The sequence below is a fragment of the Vidua macroura genome, chromosome 1, assembly GCF_024509145.1.
Source record: "Vidua macroura isolate BioBank_ID:100142 chromosome 1, ASM2450914v1, whole genome shotgun sequence".
Lineage (NCBI taxonomy): Eukaryota > Metazoa > Chordata > Aves > Passeriformes > Viduidae > Vidua > Vidua macroura.
This window is the reverse complement of record NC_071571.1, coordinates 33,744,520-33,759,282: the sequence shown is the minus strand read 5'-3', so window position 1 is coordinate 33,759,282 and position 14,763 is coordinate 33,744,520.

Sequence of the window (14,763 nt, the reverse complement as noted above, 5' to 3'; positions counted from 1 at the left end):
AGCACGTAAAATCCTTAGAAGCAGATAATTTATGATCCTTTCCCCCCATTTCTTGATGCATATTTAAGAAGAACACAGGAATTTTGCTGACTACTGACCGACTTCTGATCCCATTTATCAACATCAATAATTTCCAATAAACATTTTGGCTGAGCTTTTTGGTCATTGAGGACCAGAAATGGTGAAAGGATTAAGTGGGCAATGAAGCAACCTGAGTTATCCACCGCTGTATCAGAACTGCCTTAAGCCCTTGATACACATACAGCAGCAATGCCAAATGTCACCTCGCCTGTCCTCTCTATGCCCGGGCACAGAGACACAGTGCCGGGGGGTGTGTGCACTCTTTGCCTAGAAGGGCTTGTCTTTCAGGCCTCCTGCTTGCAAGACTGAGCTGAAGGACGTAAAATCTTTCTTCATACAGATCCTGAGATGGGCCCGACCTTGACCACGTTGCTTTCAGAATCGCAGAGAAAATTGCAGCCCGCATGGGCACCTAGTGTGATGAATTTCTCCCCAGGTGATCGCACAGGATGCCCAGCATGCAGGGTGGATGTGCTGGTCAGTGGAAAAAGGCACGGCAGCCTCAGGGAGGCTGGGAGATCATCACAATTCTGCTGGGAGTAGGGGGCGTACCGATATTGTGTGGACACAAAAATCTGGCCATGTTCATGTCATTGCCTGTTATGTTGCCTGAGAACTGGCGTGAGAAAAAGATAACGTTAGAAGCGAAGCCCAAGTGTCCCGGCTTAGCTGTTTCCAAAAGAGGAAGCAAGCGCGTACTGGGAAGTCCCGGCAGAGAGAGGCAGAGGTTTGTTTGTCGTGCAGGACAGCAGTGCGCAGGGCACGGAGTAAGTACCGTGGAGGCTGCAGCAGGTAGCCATGGCACACACACGGGGCCAGCTGCTTGCTCACTCCAGGTCTCCCCTGCGCTGCCTGGCCCGCGCTCTGTGGCTCTGTTTCTCTGCCGGCTTATCGCACGCTCCTTTAGGAGCTGATCCCGAAGCCCCAGGCAAGTCTCATGGACAAAGACGACAAGAAGGGAACACGACACAGCCCTGGAGGAGTGGGAGTTCGGGGAAGGACGGCGTCCCTGCCTTCCCCGGTCGGCTCAGGCCTGAGCACGGCCTTCCGTTCCCGCCCGCGCTGCCGGCCGCATCCGTCCTCCCCGCAACGCCAGTCGCGGCATCTCCCCTCCCTCCCATCCTCCCAGACGGCGGTCCCTGGCTGTGATCACCGCGGCCCTACACTAACTGCTGTCTTCTTGCGCCCCCCACTGCTGATGGGCCGCAGAGATGAAAGGAGACGAGCTAGACCGCTCGCCCCATCGCCTCCGTTTTTTTTTTTTTTCTTCCTTTTTCTCCTTGTGCCAGGAATGATTAAATAAGAAGGAGCAAGAAGACCAAGCATCTCTTCCGACGGCTCCCGCCCGGGGTGCCGAGATACAGAAGGTTACCCTCGCCTTCCTCCCGCGGGCAGGGAGGAACCCACCGGAGCAGCGGCCTCCCAGGCGGCCGGGTGGCACCAGCACCGCCCCGCTCTTACCCTGCCGAGGGCACGGCTCCGCAGCCCACGGCTAATTCGCTGGTTCTTTCAGAAATTACGTCATCCTCCCCGAGCGTCCCTCGAGGTCAAGAACATTTTGCCCAGACTAACTTAAAACTCTCGGAAAACACGCCCAGGGAGAGAAACCGCTGCTGCAGGTATAACAGGCGAGGAACTCAAACAGGTCCTCCTAGGGAGGTGCCCGGGGAAATCGCAGCACATGGCAGCAGCTTGACCGGAGCAGCTTGGTACTCTGATGCTCTCGGAGGGTCCCCGGAAAACCAACCTTTGTCACAAGCGGTCAAGGGTTTAGATGTCTGGAGCCAGAATACAACGAAATAAATATGCCTCTTTGCTTTAATAGCGTTTGTTGACTTCTTCTTGGATATGATATGCTCTCCCCGTTTTAGATCCTTGGTGCGTGCCATATGGCACATCTTACCTCGTATGTACATACATAGATATACACCAACACGTATTTATAGCATGTCTGCTTCTGTTCTTCCTTCTCTTGTTCCTCCTTTGAAATCCAGTTTCGAAAAAACTGCTCAAATCCAGAAAGACTACATCTATGCGCCGGTATATACATGTATTTTACTATGGATACACGGTAACCTGTAGGGGTTTGTCATTCTCAGTCCACAAAACTCGTTTTGAATGCTTTTGGTCTTGCTGCCAACCGGCATTAAAAAAAGTAATTATCAAAGCATGTGGAAGAAATCCCATGGGCTGCTCCTTTCTCATTTAACGCATTTCTTGCAATATTTCTAGCCCCTTAGGAACACAAATGACTGCTGGATTAACATCCTTCCTTGGGCAACACTGTGACGGGATTATTCCGTAGGGAAAACTTTGAAACACCTTTATATTTGAGGGTTATTCTCAAATATAAAGGGGGTTATTCTCCCCCTGTGGCTCTTCCCTCTAAAAGAGGACCACGGGATTCAGCCCACATCCATGTTTAGGGAAAGTGAACGGCAAGCCCGGAGCCCTCAGGAAGTGGGACACTCCCCCGGGTGCTGGGGGTGAGGGCGGAAGGGCGATGGGACCCGCCGTCGACAAAACCCACCCCCAGGGGTGGGGGTTACATTTCAGGCACTGCAGTTCTTCAGCAAAAGCCCAGCCTGCCCTATGGAATCGGTGTTTTTCTCGAGAAAAGGGCAAAAAGGCAAAAAAGGCCAAAAAAAAGCAAAAAGGGCGAGAAGAAGAGGGAGACAGAGGGGGAGACGGAGTGGGAGAGGGAGACGGAGTGGGAGAGGGAGAGGGAGAGGGAGAGGGAGAGGGAGAGGGAGAGGGAGAGGGAGAGGAGAGGAGAGGAGAGGAGAGGAGAGGAAAACAAAGAAAAGAAAAGAAAAGAAAAAGAAAAGAAAAGAAAAGAAAAGGAAAAGAAAAGAAAAGAAAAGAAAAGAAAAGAAAAGAAAAGAAAAGAAAAGAAAAGAAAAGAAAAGAAAAGAAAAGAAAAGAAAAGAAAAGAAAAGAAAAGAAAAGAAAAGAAAAGAAAAGAAAAGAAAAGAAAAGAAAAGAAAAGAAAAGAAAAGAAAAGAAAAGAAAAGAAAGCCCTCACAACTCGGAGAGAAGAAGCAGAACAAAATGTTGCAAGGGAAACGTTTCCTGGCATCCAGGCTGGGTGCAGGAAAGTCACTGGAAAACGGATTAAAATCGAGAGTGTGTACTCCAAATCACCCCCCAGCGCGGGAAAGGAACATGCCTGGGGGCTACAGAGGGGAGAATGGACAGGTGGGAACTCGCAGTTTGCCCCTTTACGGGCGGTCTCATCCCATCGCGCATGGATTTGGACGAAGAGATCAAACTGCAGCTCCGTTGTGACCGAACAGCAGCGAGCTCCAGACAGAGTGGATTGAGCTCGCTGCTCGCGGTGCTGCGCAGGAAAACCTCTCTTCGAGCAGCGGGAAGGAGTCGCACGGCTTTGCGGGAGACGGGTTAATGTTAATTGCGTGGAGATTATTATTTACCCAGCAGAGACAACCAGATTGTTCGGATCTTGCCCCCGGCCCCGAAACTGGTGGGGTGTAGGCAGGAGGGTGCAATTAAGCCCCTGCCGTGCTTTTTCCCCCCGGGCTCCTCACGAAACGCCCTGGGAAAGCGACTCTGGCGGGCGAGGCGGGCTGAAGGCAGTGCTGCTGGCCCCGGCCAGGAAGGAGCGGATGAGGCCCAGAGCCCACAGCATCTCGTGGCCCTTTCCTCCCCGGCCTCGGGCACAGCGCTACGGGGGTGATCCATCCTCTTTGAACCCATCGCCTCATCCTCTATGCAAGGAGGGAAGCAAACCAACTTTGCAATGGCCTTTGGAATGGTAGGGAGAAATCTCTCTCCTCAGCCCTTGTCCCGCTGTCAGCCAGCTGTTTCTGGAGCTATTTCCTGCACCAGTCCCCCATCCTGGCATCCACGGGAGGATGTTCCTAGCTGCCCAGGGCCATATCTGCCCAGATAGCTAGTAGTCCCATTGTAGAAAAAAATATGCTGTTACAAAGAAGCCTATGAAGGTCCCATTCCCCTGAAGCTGTGGGAGAAGCTCTTGGTAGGTAGACAGGATTCAAAACCTTCCATCTCCCTTCGAAGAGATTCATGGCCTGTTTGGTTGGTCAGCAGCATCATCTTGGCCCAGGAACACCAAGGGCATTCATCCAAGGCCCAGGCTGTGCAGCTGGTCCCCGTAACCACTTGCCCAGAGTCTGGCCTATGTGGTCTCCATGGGATTTGGGTGTAGCAGCAGAAATTACTTCTCTCTCCCATAAGTCCTTCCCCAAATGCCAGAGACACCAAGCCAGAACTGTTTTTCTTTACATTACCCAAGCCATAGCTGATTTCCAGAACACTGGTGGGGCTGGAAAAATTTCTGCCCTTGGGTTGGTGTTCCCAAGCAGAGCACAGAGTGGAGGTACCAAATCATGTGTCTGAAGTGGCTGCCACACGCAGCACAGAGCAGAACCACCATCCTCCCATTTAATTTTTTTTTTTAAGACAACATCACCGTGTGTGCTTGTATAAATCCTCAGTGATTTCACAGCTCCCCGTGGTAATATCACCAGGCTGACTCTTATGATTTCCTCCACGCCTGCACAGTTTTAGATTTATTGGTCTCTTACATACTCATTCACAGAAATAAAAAGGGTGGGAGTGGAGAGGACTTGATTTCTGGCTGCTCTCTGAGGTTTCCATGCCAGATTCATGCAAGATCGAGGGCTTTGGAAATGTAGGTTTGTAAAACAACCCCTTAAATTACTGCATGCAGGTTAGAGGGTTAGGCGCACACACACACACACACTCACACACACTCACATGCACACATGCACATACAAAGTAATGTCTTATGAAGGGTTAAAATCTATTAAAGTAAATGCTGGGGGGAAAAAAGGGGAAAAAAAAAAAGACCCAAAGACCTTCAAAACCAAAAAAACTGAACACTCTTTAAAGAATCTTTGCATGGTAGATGCATTAATTCCATCTAATAACCACTCCAGAGCTTCATAGGTCAAAACTCTTCCAGGTCTAAGAAATTTGAATTTTGTGTAGATTAGGATGAAATCGAATGGGTATATCAGCATGAAAACTGGACAGTGGAAGAGCAGCTGCTGAAAGGACCAGAGTCTGATTTTCCAAAGGTTGGGTCCTAATGCAGCCATCAGGAACTGAAGGGATACCAAGGCATATCATGATGATGACAGAGAATCAGGAAGAAGTGCCCTCAATTTGATTGTTCTTTGAGTAGGGGCGAATCCTCAGCTCATCTCTTTCTACAGGAATGTTACTTACTCTCTCTACTCCTTATTTGTGTCTATGTCAAGTATTTTCCTGCTGATAGTACAACACTTAGAGATCACCTGTCTCTACCTCCCCCACAAGAAATGTCTCTGAAACAGATCTCCATGGGGTAAATGCCCCAAAAGGTATCAAGTGGGTCTTCCTCAGACCTCTCATAGATAAAGGGAGGTCTGCATGTGTCCCAATGAAAGCAATCTGGAACACAAGCCAGTTCCTCATTTCTGAGACTGAAGCATATGTATGAGATAGGGATGTTCCAAATGAAAATGTGGTATCTTCCAAGCCCTGTGGGGAGATGAGAGGCACCAATGTTACATGAATGGCAGATGCACTGTCCATAGGCTGTATTTTCCATGGCATCAAGTCTACACACCAGTAAAAGATTGTTACTAAAGCCCGGTAATCTCCTGTCAACACTGCAGAACCAGAGTTTCCCATGTGTAAGTACCAGATTTCAGATCCACTTTGAGCACATTAATTAAAGGATTAAGCCATCCTTCTTTCTTTGAATTCTGTCTAGAAGCTTTTGCACACCCTTAGTAGAGTAGATGTTAATGAAATCAATTCTCATTATTTGTATACCTCACAGTAAACACTGTGGGCATTTGTATTGGGCTAACAGAGGGCTTGCATATGTAATGACTCCAGAGCAAGCATTGGTTGTCAGGCGTCTGCCTAAGACAAAATAGAGAAGGTCAATCTGACCTATGAACCAGGCAGGTTCACAGAGTAATTTGTACTTTGAAATATGTGAAACTTGGTTGGCAGGGCTTCAGCATACAGACTGTTCTGGATGACTGGAGGGTAAAGACTTGTTCACACATGGAAATGCTTAAGAATGTCCACACAGGACTTGTTGTTTCACCTCAGATCCACACCCCATCTCAGCCCAAGGTGAATTTCCTGGTTAGACAAACCTGAGGTACCAGTGGAGATACGGAAGAACACAGAAACTTGTTCAGAGCAAGAATGTTCATGTTTGGAGATACTCTAGGAGAGCCATTGCATTTTACACTAAGATCCTGTCTTAATTTGCATCAGCTTTCAAGAGGAGATGCTCATTAGCACAGTGTGATCCTTTCAATAACTTCCTAGTTCAGTGTAAGTGTCTTCTGCTGGTTTGCACTAAATTAATCTAAATCCAAATCCAAATCTAAATCTAAATCTAAATCTAAACATAATCAAATGAAACTAAACTGAGCTTAGAGGGCTACCATAAGTCTACATGTAGATTCTCATCTCAAACCTCAACCCAGACCACTTCTGCACAAAGGTTGGATATAAAGAGATAAAACTAATTTATTTTGCAATCAAGGAGGCCTCACCAGAGCAGGAAAGAGCAAGTAACCCCCACTGTTCCTGACAGGAAGTTTCAGCAACGATGATGTGCTCAGCTGTAAGTTGCCATCTCTCAGCTGGGACAGCACAACTGATGGACACAGCACCTCTTGGTCCATTGCAATGAAATGGAAAATAAGATTATAGAAACCGCTGTTGGGACACACTAATTAGTGTCTCTAATTCCTGAGCTCTGACAGGCTTGCTGACAAGGCAGAAGAAGCTACCTTCAGCTGCTTCACTCACAGCTACTGTTATTAATTAACCTAATATGATTTCAGTTTAAATTGACCCACCAGGCTGAGGAATGGGCATCCCCTTTTTTTACAGCTGGAATGAAAACAGTGGTAACTTACTACAGCATGTACATCAGCTAAATCCGAGACGAATTATCAATCACATCCCTCAGTGAAATGCTGCATTTTGCGGATGCTCCTGCTTATGTACTCATGCCCACTTATGTATCTCATTTCTGTATGACTAGGTTTTTATTCATCTAGAGGATACTAAATATACTGGGTTTATAATGGCCCAACAGTGGGCATGTCGCATATTGTATAGTTGAACCAACCATTACTTGTCATTTTACCTATGAAGTTGGATGGGCAATACGTTAGTTGAAGCGACAGGGGGTTTTGCTTTAGTCAAGTCAGGGATCCCTTGATCCAAAATCCTCTTCCATATTGTTCGTGCTCTGGTAGCCCTTGTTCTCCCACTGTTTCTGATTTGCAAAGTCCCTCAGTGCAACTTTCCATGTATCCTGTTCTGGTTAGTTCAGAGAGTAGAGGCTGTGGCTGTGGCCACTCTCCTGTTGTATCCTGTTGTGCAGGGTGCTACAAAGCTGCACTAAAACATGCTAAATCACATTCCAGCAGTGCCTGATTTTGTGGAGAGTATTTTGGATGCAACTTCATTACATATTTTAACCATTTGAAAAACTGATATTTTTTATCTCGGTGAAAAATGTCATCAAAAAAGTTTTGATGACATTGGAGTGTGGACAATAAATTTAGGAGGTGAGTGGGAGCCAGGAAGTCTGGACTTTTCTTCCTGCCTGGCTGCTAGCTCTGTGACCTTGAGCAAGTCCTAATCTTTCTGATTCCACTTCCTAGCCTGTAAAATTGGGCTAATGTTAGTTACTTCATGGTGATGACTGCAGTAGTGATCAGTTATCAGATTTTTAACGGAAAAAACCCAACTTTGAATGTTATTGTCAGTAGTATTTTAAAGAACTATGTCTTTGTTATTCATATTGATATGTGAGGATTATAAGAACCACCCATCCCTTTATCCTGTTCATCAGGATTACATTACAGTATTCCTCCAAGAGTCTTCCCCTGGAAGAGGGACAAATCCAATTTGTAATCCAAATCATCTGCTTAGGGGCATCCCAGGCTTTATAGAGCTGCTGTTCAACATCTGAAGTGAAAACAACGCAATCGTCATTACAGCAAATTTTAACTGGAAGAACAAATTATTATTTAATGGCAAGCTTCATATTTTTCTCTTGCACTTCTATTTTGTAACAATTTCTTTTTCTCCCCTGTTTTGCTTTGGTTGAAGCTTCTTCTTTCTTCCTCTCAGGAAATCAAAATCGAAATCCCAAAACATCGCAGCTTAAACATCTATTTGAGACTTTCTTATGGAAAAGTTTTGCTGTCAGCTCTGTTCCAAGTCATCTGTGCCCTCAAGCAGATGCTGCTCAGGTAAACTACTCTCTTGTGTTTCCAAGTATTTCAGTGTTAACCTAGCTCTTCTTTTCCTACATGCAACTGGAAAACTCTCAGGGCAGAGGGCATCTTGGTGTTCTCTGCTTTATCCACACTCCACATAGTTCTGTTTACAGTACCTAAGGAGCAATAGCAATAATAAAGATGAAAAGATATGATTAAGTGATCATTAGCCCTAATAATCCTCAACATTGGAGGAGTGACTGGAAGACTCCAACTATCAGCCTGCACAAAAAAAAAAGTCTGATTTGCCTGATCCATATGGAGGATCAGGTCCATTCTGGAACAGGATCAGTGCAGGCGTTCCTGACCACCCTACTTCTGGTATTTTGTACAGCTGGGTGGGAATCTGAATCAAAGGGCTCAGCCATAGTTCTGATTCTAGAGGCAGTAAATATTTTCTGTCTGCAACACCACTGCTTGGCTCTGTAACACAAAGTGAATCTAAAATATAACCCAAACTCTCTATAAAGTAATGTAAACCTTCTAGATCTATAACCAATGCTTTGCACTTTCTAATGTTCTGTGGTATATTTTATTGCAAGAAAATGTCTTTCAAAGAAAGCCATTTACCTACACCCACATCCTGGGTAGGACAGTGCTGTCTGACAAGTGTCTGTATGGAGGAAGCCACAGCAAAGCCATCATAACCAACATTTTGTGGAAAACTGTCTTTCTTACTAATTCTGTAGTCTCTGGTTACTCCCATTCAGTTTTCCTGATTCCAGGCCTTCCCTGTCATTGCTGCCATGGTGCCCCTCTGCACGAGCCAAGAGGCTGTAACAGAGCTTGTATATCTCATGTAACAAGAAACTTCATGGCAAGGAATGACACAGTCAAAGTCTTTGTCTAGCTTTCCCACAGAACTCCTGATACTGGTTTCACAGTACCACAAGCATGGAAGGTCTGACCCTGCAATGCCCAGCCAAAAAACATCCCATTTTACATAAATGCAATCTGATCACTGCGGAGGGACTGGCTTGGAAGGCAACAAATAACTTATTTGCAAAACGCATTGCAATGTTGGGATGTGATGCACTGATATGTCTCTACCAGCGGGGAAAAGGAACCCTTCCAGGGACAGGAGATGGGTACAGAAAGGTGTTCGAGCCTTTGGCCGTGACCCAGCTGATGTTACAGGCTGTGGGCAAACATGCAATTCATCCATCATCTCTATGGCTTTGGCTGATCAGGGTTGCTGGGTTTGTGTTTTTAACAAGGCACACACATAAGCTGAATATAAAATTGAGACAGGAGAAGAGACAAGCAGCTGCTGGAGCCGATGACCACTGATCCTTTCCATGTGAGGGGGTAACCTTTGGTAACCTTGGCCCCATGTCATGTGACAGGGCCAGGAAATAAACCCTGGGCTCTTACCAGCACTCCTGTGCATTACACCTTTATTGCAGTGATGACAGGTTGATGGCTACACTGAAAGGTTCTTTTCCTTTGGGGAGTCCTGTCCAATGTTCAGCTTTATCCGTCCATAAATGCTAAGTAGTGTAGGGTCGTTGGGAAAGGTTCCTGCTCTCCCTTAAACCCCCGCATCTGAAGACTGTGACTGGGAAAGAGGCCCCTCACCTGCCTGTCAAAAGCCACTAATTCACTGTCATCATGGCTGGTTTTCTCTTCCCTGGAAGTGTAGAGGACTTACCTCTGTGGAAGTCTTTCAGAAGGATCTTCCTTCTCTCTCTCCCTTTCATACCTTATCCCAACCCAATGTAGTAAAATACCAGTTAATTTTTGTGGGATTTCCTTGGATGACAGGATATGGCACAGATGCTTTCATTTTAAAGTACTCCTCTGGCAGAGGAGAATACTGTAAGAGTTTCTCTCCACAACAGTTTTGATAATTACATTAATAAGGGCTCTCAAAATGCTGCAGGGCAGGGTTACAGACAGAGCTGATGCCAAGGCATTGCAAACGAAGGAAATCAGGAGTTAACTGAAGAAAAAAATAAACTAGGAAGAATGCTAATCACAACTTGTGAGCTCACTTTTTTTTTTGAATGTTATTATCCCTTCTTTTACTCCACCCCACACAGCCCCTAGCTCTCTTTTAATTACCATTCGTGGGAAAGGTAAGCTGACCGGTTTGATAATTCTCAGCACCACAACAAGTGGTACAAACGAGTTTAAACTGGAGATCCTAAAAGCTTTCTCTTTGCATAAGACAAATTTATAGCTTGGAAACTAAATATTTGTTCAAAGAACTGTTGAAGGTGTTTGAGCACACAGGAGAGATGAAATGGCAGATTAAATATTTCATTTACATGCGATATGCATAACATTAAGTCCTATCTTAATTCTTCACCTGTTTTCTGAAATCCTTTGACAAACACAAGACATTTCACCCCACTCTTTTTATTTTGAGTGACTTTCATGATGGTTTAACTATTTGGTGTGCTGTGTGGAAGTATCCTAGGAGGGTTCAGACTCCAGTCCCTAATAGAAGTGCCACAGGCTGAGGAAGGTTGATTCCTTCTTTAGCAGACATTTCCAACATACTACTACTGAATAAGGATGCAACTTCACCCAGGAAACCAGATCTGACTCCAGCGGGCATACAGATGCTCTTTGGATAAGCTCTATAGGAATGTTTATAAATAGAACAAACAAGCAAACAAACAAGCCAATGGCCCTCCTTACCATAGAAACTCAACAAAATTTCTTTGGTAGGAAATGAGTTCAGCAATTTTGGGGCTTCTAGGTGTTCAGTGCAGCGTTTACTTTTGCACAGCAAGCCATATGACACAGGCTTTATCAGAGCCATTTCCATCTCCGGGTTTTTTTTGGTTTTGGGGTTTTTCTTTTGGCAGCTTGCTGAGCTACCATGCAACTGTGATCTACAGCTCACTCAACCAAAGCTGCACAACAGGGTGGCAGAAATCCCTCTTGTACACACACTTGTGCACACAGACACACACATGCACACTGTTTGCCCTTTCTCCTTCCCATCAGTACTGTAGAAGGGGAGAGAACACTTCTGTGGGGATGGTGGTCTGATGATCTCCCACAGTCTGCTTTCAGGAGAAATACATATATTTATCCATAGGTTCAGATGATGACTTTGGCATACAAACTACTTGTAAACATGCAAATTTATATTTCATCCATAGTTTATTAGAACAAAAGATATTCCTTACTTGTACTTCTAATAGAAAAAATTAAAACAGTACCAAATGTAAGCATTAGTGACTTTCAAATGGGGTTTTTATCCTTTATCCTCTAGATGACTAAACTTAACATTTTGACGTAGCACACAAGCTGTGATCATAAAATGAATTTTACTGGGAAGACATGTTTTCTTCTTGTGTATCAGACTTACTTTAATTCCATTCTGGGTATGTTCCAAGCACTGTGTTAGAGATTAAAGGCAACTGTGCACCCCAATTAGCAGCCAGCTCTAAGTAAAAATATTTCTGAGGGGCGAGATGAAAGTGGAATAATTTCTGTTCATTAGCAGTAAGAGAGCTGGGACGGGTTTTTTTCACTAAACGGTTATACCTTGATTTTGAACATCTCAAGATTTAAAACGAGTGACCACGTAAAAATGAAACCCAGTGCAAAAATACCCCTCCAGGAATCCCTTTCGATAAAGCAGTGGAGCTGTGCAGTAAAAAGCATACTGACTAGTAAAACGTCGCGACTGTTCACGACTCCAAGCTCTCCGACAGAAAACCTAGCTCTGGGGCACTAATCTCTCCTTTTTTTCATGCAAAACTTTTCAGCTGTAGTCGCGGTGCAGGCCGTAAAAACTATTGCTTCCCTTGAACCAAGGCAGCAGAAAATTCACGCTGTTCTAGGGGGACAGTCGGCCGCGAGGCTGAAAAAAGTCGCGTTCATAAGGATTTTACCACCTCTTTCAGAGTACGGTTCCTCTGCGCGAGTGCAAATCCTGCCTTGTGTGCTCTGTAAGAGAGAGAAGCTTTTTCCCTTTGGAGTAATATGGAGTTTACCAACTAAAAATTGAGCAAATAAATCTCGAAACTGTATTTCAGGGGTGTGTTTTACACCTAAAAGACTTGTTTTAATTTTCACATTTTCACAGAAGCCTATAAATCTTACTTTTCACCTGCTTAACCTTCTGAGGAAACACACACACACACACACACAAATTAAAAAAGGAAAGAAAGAAAATAAAAGAAAAGAAAAGAGCAGCGACAGCCACAGTTAAACAGCCGGGTGAACACAGCCCGCCCTGGCCTGACGCGGTGGCGATGGGCCGGGAGAGCCCCGCGGTGCTGCCCGTGCTCCGAGCGGGCAGGAGCGGGCAGGACGCTGCCAGGAGCGGTGCCCACGGGCACTCCGGCCACCCGTAGCCTCGCTTGCCACACGGTTCTCCTAGAACTAGAGCTCTCCCCGGTGCCTCGGCCTTGCCCATCGTATTCCCCTTCCGCCACCTCGGGATAAATGGCCGGCGCCTCCTATTAACTTTCTAACGAGCAGGATCGGGGAAGGAGAGTCACCCACTCCGGTTAAATCACCCCAGGATCCCGAGAGGGACCCCGACAACTGATTTATTCGCTGCCATTGTTTTACTGGACAACATTCGCTTCTCGAGAAACCGAGCGTCTCGGCTTCATACTGTTTGGAAGTATCTTTGAAAATACCCCATCTGCCCCTCGTTTCGCCAATCGTAACACCTCTTTGATTTGAAGGAGAGAAAGCTTAGATCCTGCTTTTTATTGAAACCAGCGGAGGACCTTGGGAGGAGGGAGGAGAAAATGGGAGGGGGAGCAGGGCTGGGGGTAGCCGTCGGTCTGCATTAATCACACATCCACTTTGTCAGGAGACAGTGCCGATGCGTGCGGCACACATGTTTCGGCGGCCGCGGTCCCCGCATCACCTGCGGCCGGCAGCAGGGCCCTGCGCGGCGAGCGGCAGAGCTGCCGGCACCTGAGCGGTTCCGCGTCCCGCCCGTCGCCAGAGTCGAGTAACACAAGGAATTACAGACTAGGATGAGCCTGTAGATGCAGGTTTACCTCCTGCTCCCCGGGGCGGTTCCTTGCTCGGGCAGCCAAGGGAAAGTACAGGGATGCAGACTGGTTTCTAGGCGGAAAGCCTCGCTTGTAGAGTTGAAACTTCAACATTTCCCTGGAAGCACTTCTTCATAAGACATCTTTTCAAAGACGCACAGAGCCCCTGTCACCTACAAACACATCTGTGGGTGTATAGACGTGTTGGCTTGTACACGTAAAATTGATAATATGCACATCTCTTCCTCGTGTAAGTGAACTTCCTGCTACCAGATTTCCCTTGTTCAGTTTGCCCTTCTCCTTGATATGCCAGGCTCTGCCTTTAAATATCATCCACGACAGAGTTTTTTGGGGCGAACTCCACGGGAGACGAATTTATTAATCTGAAGTAGTCCCTGCCCTCTGCACTGGAAATAACACAACGTAATAATTGCAGGACTGTGGCTTCATCACAAATCCGAGCTCAGAGCACAGCCCACATCCTGGTCCCTATTCCGGTGCCCCGTGAATCGGGCGTTTGTGTTGGCCTATGTGAGTGCTAGTTATTCCGGGCTGGACAAAAGTCTCCATCAGCTCCTGAAGGCGTAGCGCTGGTGGGAGCAATGAAAACGCTTCCTTGTGGGCTCCCTCGCTACTAGCATGAAGGGTAAATTGTCTGCCGTGGCTAGTCGCCTTTGCCGGGAAAGGGACAGAGAGACGGGAAAGATGGGCAGGAGACACGGGAACAAGGATCGTGGTGGGACCCCGCGCAGCGGATATCTTGCTGCTCCTTATGGGTGCACAAACGCAAATGGTGCGCGCTGCAGTGCCCGCTCTCAGGACCTAGGCGAGGGATACCATCGTGGTCGGCCGGCGGGGTTCCCCTCGCCAACCCAGGCCGGTGCTCAGCGGGATGAGTGCATCTCCCTGCCAGCCAGGCTTTGCCCGGCCCCGCTTCCCCACCTCAAGGGTGCACCTAAAGTGGGAGAGGGAAAACAGGAGGTCCCACCACTCGATACAGCTAGCATGGAAACTAGCCGGTACATATATATATATATGTATTTCTTCCAGGGGTGTTGGGATGAGGCAGAAATGTTTGGATCTTAAATTTTCCGAGCTTTCTCTTTTTTCAATACTCTGTCCGTGACGGTGTAATCTGTCTTACCCTGATATAGAGAAAATAACATTAAATTGTCTCTCTTTTCATAGCTTTTCAAATATCTGTCCTTCTTGCAGATTAAACGAGCGGCTGCTGGAAACGGAAAAAAAAAAATCCCAACACTGTGAAAGGAATAAAACTCTTAAGTCCATAAAGATGAAACGTAACAAGTATGTTGAATACATAACGCTGCTATATAACAGTTTCAATTAGTTGAGTTAGTCCTCTGTAACGTCTTGTAAAGGTGTAAGGA